Source organism: Tupaia chinensis, unplaced genomic scaffold (genome assembly GCF_000334495.1).
Source record: "Tupaia chinensis unplaced genomic scaffold, TupChi_1.0 Scaffold000511_1, whole genome shotgun sequence".
NCBI lineage: Eukaryota > Metazoa > Chordata > Mammalia > Scandentia > Tupaiidae > Tupaia > Tupaia belangeri.
The window spans coordinates 450107-462787 of NW_006160024.1; the positions used below are offsets into that span (position 1 = coordinate 450107).

At 45.1% G+C, this 12681-nt stretch overlaps 3 pseudogenes; all 3 read right to left on the reverse strand.

The window, feature by feature from the left end:
* Positions 1-3214: 3214 nt before the first annotated feature.
* Positions 3215-3501, reverse strand: LOC102499648 (selenoprotein K pseudogene; annotated as a pseudogene).
* Positions 3502-5027: 1526 nt separating this feature from the next.
* On the reverse strand, positions 5028-6054 carry LOC102484223 (thymidylate synthase pseudogene; annotated as a pseudogene).
* Positions 6055-7471: 1417 nt separating this feature from the next.
* On the reverse strand, positions 7472-10363 carry LOC102484657 (protein odr-4 homolog pseudogene; annotated as a pseudogene).
* Between the last annotated feature and the right edge of the window lie 2318 nt (positions 10364-12681).

Genomic DNA, 12681 nt, shown 5'->3' on the forward strand with positions numbered 1-12681 from the left:
CAGACCACAGCCACAATGGTCATCTCCCCAGCAAAGTACTCTTTGGGAGGGAACAGCTAATATTTCCTTGTGTATTTATTTATTTATTTTAAGAGAGATTTTTGCTCTAGGATGCATGTGCTCCCTGGAGAGACAGAGAGAGAGGGAGAGACAGAAAGTGAGAAATTACCTCTCAGGGGGATGGCCATACCACAATCCCTTCTTCTCCATTCTCCTCTTGAGATTTTGGGCATGCACGCACACAGGCCAGGCGTGAATCAAGCTGCTGGGTCCAGGCTTCTAACCATGGTTGACTATGTGGGAGTCCAGCAATGTAACGGTTACACCATCTGCTGGTCCCTCCTTGTGTATTTAATAAAGAAAACCAATAGGGCTGGCCTGGAGTGCAGTGGTTAAGGAAGCCGGATCCCACATGGTCAACTGCAGTTTTAATCCCAGGTCCCTTGGCTGGAAAAACACTCCTGGCATGCGGGCGTGTACCCAGAATTCTGCCAGGAAGGAGGAATGGGGAAAAGGATTGCAGCATGACCACGCTCCATTGGAGGGTGCTTTCGCTCTTCTCTTTCTGGTGAGCACCCAGACCCTCTGGCAATAGGAAAGACAGAAAGAAAAAGAGATAGAAAGAAAAAGAAAGAAAGGAAGGAAGAAAAGTAAAGAGGAAAGAAGGAAAAAGGAAGAAAGGAAGAGAAAGGAGAAAGAAAGAAAAAAGGAAGAAAGGAGAGAAAGGTCAGTCAACAAGGTATGTGAGCATTAGAGAGAGGGGAGAAGGTGTTCTCCACTTAGGCTATGACTCACATCCCGCTGGCCACAACAGAAAAGGAGGGTCCTGGGAGATGAGGCAGTGTTCCAGTCAGTTACCCTGTTGGACCTCCAGCTTCCTGCTCCCCCAGACCTCGGACCTGCAGGCCTGGGCGGTCTCGGAATTACGGTGATTAGAGTCCACTGTGACGCCCCGTTTAGGGTGCGCGGGGTGGCAGGGACTTGAGATGAGGTGCCAGCACCCGGTGCGGAGGAGAGAAATGACTGGGCCCTGAGCAGCCAGGACTTGGGTGCCAGGTCCTCCTGAGCAGCAGCCCGTCTAGGGCCCCAATGCTTGCTTCTTGTAGCCCACACGCCTGGAGGGCAACCGAGTGACAGGGCAAGGAGGTAGTGTTTGGGGTTCCTCAGCAAGGCGAGGGGAGTCTGCCAGCTCAGGGCAAGAGCACCCAGGAGCAGGGTCAGGGGGCAGACGCCAGGGAGGGAGGTTCCGACAGGTGAGGAGGGCGGAGACTGGCGCGCGGAGGGGATAGAGGGCGCCCGGGGCCGCACATGCCGGGAGCACAGCGGAGGCGCTCAGCGAAGACACCTCCACCCCCCGCGCGGGAAAGCCAGAGGCTGCGGAGCGCGATGGAGCCAGCGACCGAACCCGGGCTGGGCGACTCGGCCCTGCACCGCTACCTGGACGGCGAGTTCTGGCGCGCCCCGCGCCCCGCGCCCCCCGCCCGGGCCAGCAGGGCCACCTCTGCCCCAGCGCCCCTGTGGGCGAGACCGAGGGCGAGGTGGGGCGTGCGCTGTGCCCTAGAGGTCGGCCTGTTCCTCACCGCTGCAGATGACCGACTGCCCCCAGACACGTGGGCTGCCTTCCGCCGCTTCCTCGGGCCACAGGGTGCCCTGCACCTCCTTCCCACGCTCAGAGTCAGGGTGAATGGTGCGCCCGGCCATGGCAGACGCTCGGCTGGGTCTCTCTGGCCTGAAGGGTCAACCTTGCTTCTAAACCTTTTTCTGGAATCCTCTTCCCGCAGTGTCCACTCCCCCTACCCCACCTCCCTACCCCCCCAGTGTGAGAAGGGGCAGAAGAGAGGTGGGGTGGGCGCACAGAGACGAAAGGGTTCTGTTCTGGGCGTGCCTGGGCACCAGGGCGGGGGGCAGACTCCCGGGGTTCCCCTCGGAGGGCCAGTGTGCCCAGCGGAGCCACGGGTTCTGTGGGGAAGCCCAGGCCCACAACGTTGTTTGATGCTACGACAACCCCAAGAAGTAGAAGCAGGAGTCAGAGCAGCTCAGATTTCCAGGTGGACGACCTGGCTGTCACGGCCAGCAGGACTGCAACTCAGCGCTTGTGTCCCATGGGCGCTATTGCCCGTGTTTTACTGGGCAACCGACACCATTTCGGGCAGTCTGAAAAGCCATGCTTTCGTGTTTGAGCTTCAGGAAGCCACTACGAATTATGCCAGCATGTTTCTCAGGAACATGCTGATTAGCCCACACCCAATTAACCCACGTTCCGTTTCTCTCTGGAGAACGAGCTGGGCAGAGAGGGAAGGAGGTGGCTTGAGTAAAAGTCAAGGTATCCTTTGGAAAGAAGCCTGTGGTTCCTGCACAGGGGTTACCTAGTAGGCGGATGTGGGCTTCGGGAAGTGGAAGAGTGAAAGGTGTGGCATTGTCCTTGAGTGTCCAGTCTTCTCTTGCCCTTGCATGTTTTATTTTCATTTTTAAAAAGTTTTTTCTTTCTTTTTACTATAAGCACACCACTGAAATAAACATGATTTATTTATAAATAACAAGTGAACAATGAACAGTATCTCAAAGGTTGAAAAAAGTGACACAGCACTGAATACACAACTTTTTATTTTCTTCAGGTCAGTTTTTTTTTTTTTTTTAAATTTTCCTATAGGGTATGTGTACTTGCTGGAGGGAGAGAGAGAGAGAGAGAGAGAGAGAGAGAGAACGAGAACTAGCAAGTGACTCCCCAGGAGGATGGCCACAGTGCAACCCCTTCGCCTTCATTCTCCTCTCAGGATTTTGGGCATACATGCACACACGCCCAGAGTATTTCTCAAGGTACCAGGTCCAGGACTCAAACTGTGTAGTTGGTCACATGAGATCCAGCCATCTTAATCACTATGCCACTGGTTGGCCTGTGTTCTGTGATTTAATTATACAAAGATGAATCAGTTCTGCAACCTAAAAATATTTACTTATTAAAACTATATCAATACTTTAATCAACTATACAAAAAAGATAGAGACAAACATGTGCATTTATAGAACTGCATATCAGTCAGGCCAGATCCCTGCAGAGGGAATTCCCAGCACGACCTCATTCATCTGTAGGGACAGAGCAATCCTTGTGCAGACGGGCACACTCAGCTAGCTTGCCCAGCGTGGTCAGACCTCTCCTCGTCTTCCTCCTGCTTATGAATGTGCTCGTCTAGTTGCCTGCTCCTTGTAGCAGAAGTTTACCTTCCTGCCCCACCAGCTATTGGAGGAGCACTGGGGCCATACAGATGATTGATTCCACCCATTCTTTGATGGGGGGTGTTTCCAGGTAGCCCTCTTCCATCATCATATCTGGAATCAGATGAGTTTCTGTAACCTCTTCTCTTTTTCACATCTTGCCAAAGTAGAGTTTTAAAAAACAGAACTACAAACTCAGCTATTCCCCAGAAGAAATCTTTATCAAAAACAAGCTCCATGGGGACTGACTCTGGCTGTCCAATACTTGTCGGTTCAAGATGTAAACCATCACACCTCCCGTTCTCCACTTCAGAGCTACTGAAGACCTTGGGCCTACTTGGCCTCTGTATCTCCCTCTGTGCCCCATCCTTCTCTTTAAAGTTTCTTTCTTTCTTCCATGACTTACAGAGAGCGAGACTCCAACAGGGTCTTCAGGTTGAGATCCACCTCAGCTTCCGCAGAATGGTGGGCACCCACAGTCAGGGAAGTCTCTGGATACTAACCTGGAGCCTCCCCATGTGAATCAGCCTCGCAGAGCACTGCATTCAAAAACTGGCCAACCCCCAAGTTCTTGAAGTCATGGTCCTCAAACTGTGGTGCAGGGACCCCTGAGAGGGTAACCAAGACCATTTCAAAAGGTTCACAAGTTCAAAACTAATTTTTTTTTTCTTTCAGTAAGTTCAAGATGTCATTGGTTTTGTTCACATCCTTAGTGTACTGGGCAGTTTCAGAGACTATGTGTCATGTAATATTCCTACAAATGAAAGGCAGAGGCAGATAGGAGACTCTAGCTGTCTTGTATTAATACAAACATGAAAGGACTTTTTATTTTTTTAAAGAAATACTTTATTTTACTTTATTTAATTATTTAAGATTTTCTCAGTCATATATATTTTAATGATAAAATGCAGCTAGAATGAGATCAATCAGGGTAAAACATAGTCACCATTTAAAAATATGCTCTAACCCTCTCAGTAGCATCCTAACAAGAATATGGTTCATTTACATCTATTTCAGGCAGGAATTGAGCAGATAAATGGTAATATGAAGTGGGAAAAAAAGGGCAAATACAGAATACTTTATTATAGCAATATATAAAACAAATGTGACTTTAATTGTGCATAAACACGCTATATAAACATTATGACAGATGTTATTCAGCCTGCTCAAATTGTGGGAATCGCTAATGTAATTCTTAGAATTTATGCACTTTCATAAAGATAAAGATGTAAGATTGAAATGTGTGTACATGTTTTTGTGAGAAGTATATAAATCTCACTCTCCTCACTTTATCAATAATCTCAGCATTTTCATACACCCTCAGAAAGTTAACCAAACCTGGGACTAGCAGTTAGCATAATGGCTATGTTGCTGGACTCCCACGTAATCAACCGTGGTTCGAGTCCCGGACCCGGTGGCTTAAACTCACACCGGGCGCGTGTGCGTGCGTGCCCAAGATCCCGAGAGGAGAATGGAGGAGAAGGGATTGTGGCGTGGCCATCCCCTCTGGGGGGGGGGTGTGATTTCTTGCTTTCTATCTCTCTGTCTGTCTGTCTGGCGAGCGCACACGCCCTATAGCAAAAACCTCTCCAAAAAAAAAAAAAAAAAAAAAAAGAAAGTTAACCAAACCCAAGGCTTTTTATTACTAGAAGAACTGGCACCAATACATTTGCCAGTGGAGACATTCTGAAAAGTTAGTGAATTAGAAAAGGAAAAAAAGTTCATGGATAATAACTAACAGGTCACTGAAGAGTTTTGACCTAGTTCTTGTCTTCAGAGCAAAAGACCTTCCGCCTGGGCATCCAGCCCCAGTCCCTACAGACTGACAGTATCCTTCACACAACTCCTCTGAAAATACTCTAAAGAGCCATTTCCATTTTTAATAGTCAGATGTGGATTGTATCCTTCGACCTGAAAGTCTTCAGGTTTGAAATCATCAATTTTCTCAACTTTTCGAAGAATGTTGAGCTTCGGAAAAGGTCTTGGTTCTCTCTGAAGCTGAATTTTCGGTGGCTCAGCCATGATTCAGGTAACTATGTGGGTCTCCCAAAGTATGTACAAAGTCACCTGGCCTAAGGTCTGTGATGTGTGCAATCATATACGTGAGCGGGGCATAGCTGGCAATGTTGAAAGGCGTGCCCAGGACCACGTCTCCCGACCTCCGACCTCCGTCCGATAGAGCTGGCAGGACAGCTCGCCGTCCACCACGCAGAACTGGCAGAGCGCGTGGCCTGGAGGCTGCGCCATCAGAGGGAGAGCTTTTGGATTCCAAGCACAGGTGATGAGTCTTCTGTCGTCAGGATTGGCTTTGATAGTGTCAATCACTTTTTGCAGTTGGTCTACTTTTTGCCCAGAATAGTCTGAATTCATATTTTTGTATTCTGCCCCAAAATGTCTCCACTGGAAGCCATAAACAGGACCCAAGTCACCTTCTTCTCTGGTGGAGAATCCCAGGCTGTCCAAAAAGTCCTGAGATCATTGTAGCCCCGAGATCATTGTCATCCCAGATTTTCACTCCCTTAGAAGATAGTTTATTAGCGTTTGTGGATCCCTTGATAAACCAAAGCAACTCTTCCAAAACCCCCTTCCAGAATACACGTTGGTTGTCAGCAGAGGAAATTCATCTCGCAGGCTGTAGCGCGCCCGCATGCAGAACACCGACAGGGTATCCGTGCACTTGCGGTCCTCCTCCCCGCGCCTGCGCAGGATGCACTCGACCTGGTCCAGCCAGGTACTGCAGCTCCTGGTGGCTGGGCCGCGACTCGGCATCCCGCTCCTGCGCAGCGAGGCGCGGCCCGAGCGGCGACTGCGGGTGCGACAGCTCGGAGCCGTGGGCGGGCATGGCGCGGCGGCAAAGATGGGTGCCTTAATTATTTTAAAATTTGACCAGAGAGTGGGGGAGAGAGAGAAAGTGGAGAAGCAAGCCACGAGGTCTGGGACTTGAACAGAGGTTGGCCATATGAGAATCCAGTGTCCTTAACCACCAAGCCACCTACCCGTCCCCAAACATGAAAGGGATTTAAAAAAAATGAAGAACAAATCTATTCATTTCCTATTTGTTTTGGGAAACAAATTTTTAATAAAATATACTTAATGGATTTATTACTATTGTTTTCAAATGTATTAGTAAATATTTGAATATTTTTTTCTGTTATAATTCCTTTTTCTTCCTTTACGAAAAAGAGAGGGACTTAGAGAGGAAAAGGAAGAGAGACAGAGATATGTGTTTTTGACAGATTTTGCTGGGTTGCCATCTTCTTGCCCCAGCCCCCTGATTAGCCAAGATTACAGGGGTCACAGCTGCAGCTGGTGTATACCTCCCATGTGGCTTCCAGCCTTCCAAGCAGTGATAGTACCTGTGTCCTCCTGCAGCAGAACCTTCTATGATCATTTCTAGCATGAAAGAAATCAACAGATGCAACACGCTCAAAGAAGAGCTTTTTGGGGACCTTAATTCTGAAGAGTGAAGAGTTCCTAAGATGGGTGGGTTTGAGCACTGCTGCTTTAATGTGCTGTCACATTCTGTACACATGTCTGGTCCTCAGTCTCTCCAGTTTATTCCTGGGCTGACACCTTTTTGCCTTTTCAATTTAGGTAACTGCAGTTTAAATTAGGGACCAGAATTCTAACAGCCAACTACTGATTTGGGCTCCATAGACCACACTTTCTTGGGATTCGTACCACCTGGTAGAGAAAGGCAAGTGTGGGCCAGAGCTCATTTCCTGGGTAACCACCGTGGAGTGATTCCCCCCCCCCCTTGCTGAACTTACATTTGCTCATGCACAGAACACAGATTATCAGTGCTGCTGGGTGGTTGTGAAGCTTAAATGGAAAGCTGCTCAGTAGGCATTCAGTAAAGTCTGTTTATGATATGACACCAAGAACACCAAAAAAAAAAAAAAATCCTAAAGTCAAAGCAACCAAAAAAAGGAAAAAGAAAAAAAAAACCAGCCTCATTATCTGAACACTTTTCCATTCTTTCCAATTCTTTTTTTTTAATGTTGCATAACAATGTTTATTTAATTTTACATTTGTTTACACTTTCTTAATAAACACTTCACGATGATTGTTTTATACCAACAACACTTTAAACTTACATACATTTATCATTTTCTTTGCTCACTAGTTCTTCAACTTCAAATTATCCTTTTGGAATCATTATTCATTCTTGAAGATTATCCTTTTGTAATTTAATGAGTCTTTTGATGGTAAAATCTGCTTTTCATCTGAACATGTCTTCATTTCAGTTTTGCTTGGTGAAAATTCTCAGCTAATAGTTTTTCTTAGAATTCTGAAGCTATTTTTCTACTGTCTTTGGGGTAAACTGTAATTGCTGGAAAGTCGACTAAGTATTTGAGCATCCTCCATTCACAGATGATGTTTTTCTCTGATTGCTTTAAAAATCTTGTTTGGTATCCTATAGTTGACCAGCCTGGGTCTTTGCACAGATTTTATTTAGCTATGTATTGGACTATGCTGTACATCCCGAATTTATAAATTCATGTTTCCAACAAATGTGAAAAGTCCTATTTATTATCTCTTCAAATATTGCCTCTCTACTCTATTCTCTGCTCCTAGTATTTCTAGTCTTTGTATTACTACTTTCCTCCAACCTCACTCTTAAGTTTCAACCTTATTTCTAACTTCCAGTTCACTTGTCTCTTCAGCTGAGTCTGACTGATATTCAACATGTCTGAGGATTTCTCATTCCTAGGAGTCCCACTTGGTTCTTTTCAGATCTGCTTATGGTTTAGCCTTCATTTTTATGTCTAGGATGAAACTTCAGAGCACTGAATTCTATGTTAATTTTTTTTCTATAAGTTCTTTGTCATGCTAGCTACTTTCAATTTGTTTCTAGTAATCTCACGTCGTGAAATATTATTACTTGATCTTAATCTATAAGAATCTTGGGCCTTAATTAGGAATGTTCTTCCTTGGCTTCTGCCAGAAGCTATAGAGGACTGCAAACCAAGGTCCACTTAATAGTCTTCAACTGTCCTGGCTAAGGCAGCATCTCAGATTCAGGTCTTTCTCCTTGTTTTTAGTCCAACAGAAACTGTGCATGATAGTGCTGTGATTTGTATTTGCCATCAGGGCAATAATGTCCACTCTATACCTGATATAGTATTCATGATTCCCAAGTTAACATGGGTTCCTTTTTTGTAGGGAGGAAAGACAGAGGTGTGATTCTTGGAGATTTTTCCTATTTCCTATGAGCCTACTCAAAAATAGATTGTATGTAGGATATAGTTGGTTTATATTATCTAGTTAAATATACTGCTGACAGCAAAAGTCTTAATATATTAAAATATTTAGGATACACTACCCTGAGAAAACACATGTTGTGTGCCATTTCTTATTGATCTAAACTTCTTTGGAAATGTTTCTTATCGGTTGGTCAGAACAAAACAGGCAGTACTTTGGAACTAAGCATATATTAGAAGGGTCCCACAGAATGAACTTATCCTGCAAGTTGTACAACTTGGGAAAAACCTCTCCTGCTTCTCTATTACTGAAACATTGAGTCAACACTGTTCAAATTTTCAATGTCCTGATTAACATGTGATCCAGATCAATTGGTAAGTCTATGATAATAGCTCACCATTTTGAATCTTTTAAACAATAGGTAATAATAACTTGTTACATGCAACTTCCATCTAGATGCGAAACTTTATTTTTAGAGCCCTGGGTCACCTATAATATAAGCAGGGCTAAACAAGGCAGCTGGTGGTTTCATTTTAGTCAGAAACACGCCTAATAGCAGCAAACCTGACTGCTACTGTCTTAAATGCAGATAGATTGTTTACGTCTTTATTATTCATAATTGTTGGTCAATGTTCTCTGGATGATCAGGAAACTCTTTGTGCCTCGCCCTAATCACTGAAGTAATGAAAGGAGATACCAGCAGCAAGGACTGCAACCGCAAATGCTGTAATCACACCTATGTTTTGCCGAACTTTCAGTATCACTGTAGTTTTAATTGGTTGTTTTGGTTGTTCATCATCTGTGTTGTCCAATGACGCTTCATTATTCACAGAGGAACTCATGCAAGCTGTGTTTATTTCTTCTGCAATTTCCAGATTTTCCATTTGAATCACATGATCTAACATCTCCGTAAAATGCTCTCTAATTTCTTCAGCTGATTCATCTCCAAATTTGTAATCACATAACATTACGGTGGATCCCGGAATGGGGACAAAAACTCGGTGTGGGAGGATGTGGAACTCTCTTTCAGCACCTTTTTTTTCTGGAATTTCATTCAAAAGCAAGTCCTCAAATAGTATCTCACAACGATCAGCAACTGTGTTCAATATATCTCTCTTCACTGCCTGCACAGCATCTTTAACCTTGGGTCTACTGCTGTGAATGTAAGCTCTGCATTTCACAGTGCCCTTAAGGTTTACAGAGCCGCTGCAGATCTGAACCGTGGCTGTGGATCTGTGGTCTGAATTTAGAAGCAAGTGTGTTAGTACTTTGACTTCAAAAGAATGACCAGTTGCCTGAGTATTTCCTCGAGAAGATTTTTTCTGTCCTTCCAACAGGTCACAATCATCCTCTTTAACTTGTCCATTAATCAGATAGACACCATTTTCTATTTGTTTGGCCCAGCGTGTAAGCCCATTCTTTGTATTTTTCTCCAGAGTATAGCTAACAGAAGTAGCAGAAAGCGGGATGTGAATGTTAACATGAACTGTACACTCTAAAGGAAGCCAGGAAGTTGTTAGTCCATTCTGATACTTCCAGTCTGCTGGTCTTGGTGAACTCTAGCAGTGGAGAAGGATGAAAAACATAAAATATGATGTGTTTTTTGTAGAAGAGCAAATGTGAAGTATCACTCATTCTGAGACCTCCTCCTCTGTGAAATTCCACAATCGCTTTCTATTCATAGATTTTTCCACAGCAAATATTAGTCTGTGCAGTACAGTTTGAAAATCATTTGCTAATTCTAAACTTGTAATAATAAATACTCCAAGAACTAAAAGTCCCCCTGGTGGCATTCTGGACACCTGGTTGGCATGTTCTGTTGCCCATTCTTCATCCAAATTATCCAACTTAGCTTTGGGATGTTTGAGGTTCTCATTTTGTTCCTCTTTGGGTGGCGTTTTGGCAGCAAGAATCACATAATCCTTTTGTGAAGAACACTTCAAAAGCAAAATACAAAGCTTATTAGAATGATGCTGAATGAGGACTCAACTATCTTAGGTCTTATGATATGTAAAAACTGAGTAAATGAGTAATATTTGTAGCAGGTTAAATTGTTAATACTGGTATTATAAATGAAATCTATAAGGAAACTCCATTTCATGAATGGCCTGCATTTCCCTCTTCCCATTATTGAGAGCAATTCAATCTCCTGTTCTCAGGTAACTCCACCCTAGAAGAGATCCAGTGCACAAGGAACAGCCTCTAGGGACCAGATTCCCCTCAGGTCCCACTTCCACAGCCCATGAATTAATCAGAAAGCGACCGACTTCCCACACCTCACTTCCCACCGCAAAGCCCGGGTCGTGGCAGGCAGGAGGCGCCGACTGATCCATTCTTTCCAATTCTCATTTACCTATGTCTCAATTTCAGAGTTGTTATACAAGCATAGACAGCTAGTATTTTTTTCCAAATGGTTAGAGTGATATCTCTGTTTGAAAGTTCATTTTGTACTTTCAGATTTAATCTTGTCATAGTCATCTTGGATTCTGGATGTTTGAAACTTGTGCCTTTTAAAATGCTCCTGGAAGAGAATGAAAATGTTTGTTCAAGGAGGCAATCTGAGGCCTCCGGTGGCTAGACCCCACACTCACCCCACTTAGGCCTTTGACGCTGAAGTAGGTGTTGGGGTGGCAGGTTTGTGGCGGCACAGTTTTGAAGTGTAGGGGGAAGTTTGTACAGGGTTGGGCACTCCTAGGGACACAAGAGCCCAGGAAACGGTTGTGCAATATCCTCTGTACACAGTGGCTGCCTTTCTCAGAGCAGGGGCTTGTCCCAAGGATGCTGGACATCTGTCCCCAGGAACTTCCAAGTCTAGCCCTGTTCCTCTTCCTCAGGATGGCTTCCCTTTTCTTCCAAAGACTAGCTTGCCAGGGTGACTCTCAGTCCACTTTGTTGTTAGAGGGTCCTGCAGACTCGGGGATGCCCAGGGTATTCGAGGGCCTTCCTTGCCCTTTCCATTCCATACCATACCATACCACACTGCACGACATGCTCCATGCCACGCCATGCCATGCCATACCAAACCACAACACACCATGCCACACCACACAATACCACACTGCACTATACCACACCACACTATACTACGCCACACCACACCAAACCCACACTATGCCACACCACACCACACCACACAATACCACACTGTACCATACCACACCACACCATACTATGCCACACCGCACCATAGAATACCACACCACATCACACCAGACTGCACCATACCATACCATACCATAGAATATCACACCATACCACACCATACCATATCATAGTATACCACGCCATACCACACCACACCACAACAACCACACCATACTTTACCACAGCACACCATACTACACCAAACCACACTACACCATTCTATACCACATCACACCACGCCACACCACACCATGCTATTTGTTGTGATACAAGATGGTTCTGTCTGGGTCAATTTGCACTATTGACCTCTGTGGTTTTTTTTGTGCGTGTGTGTGTGTTTGAAGCTTTCATTAAGTGTCTTATGAGTCAACCTTGGGTGTCTATTCACAACATGAGCAAAATGAGTATTATGAGTAAAATACAGACTGCAGGGTTTCTTGGCCAGGTTTTCTTGATCACAGAGTAATCTCTATTGGCATGTCAGTATTCGCTTTTTATTTTTGGATGGGGTTAATATCTCCAGTGGTGAACCCTTTCGTCTCCTGAGAAATGGGTGAGTCCTGATCCTGGCTGCCTGGGTTCTCGGAGCCACGCAGTGAAAGGAGCTGTGAGCAGAGCTCTTCCACACATGACTTTCAGCTGGTTAGAAGACCCTGCTCCTCTCTCAGGACATTTGATGGGAAATGGTTGTATGACCTGATTCTGTTAGAGGAAGTCACTTTATGGCCATCTACTGGAAAGTTGTGTAAGGTGGCCGTGACATGGAGGCCACACTCATGGTTGGCTGTGCTATAGGTTTCTGGATATCAGAGCAGATTTAAACACAGATATATATCACCCACAAGTATGGCAGTGAGAAAATAAATAAGGCCTGAACACGCATGGTCTTGGTAGGACCAAGTGTAAATGTACGCAGGGAAGACACACATGCACACTGATTTTGCTTGCGGCAGATACCTTGTTGGCTGTTCTTGGACTAGTTTAATTCCTGATCTCAGATCTGTCTCTAGCTTCCAGGGCTGTAAGGGAAGAGAGAATCATTCAGTTCCACTGAAATGTAGCCCTGTCCAATACGTTCTTGGTTGGCCTGCGGAGCTCCAGGCACATGAACAGCTCAGCA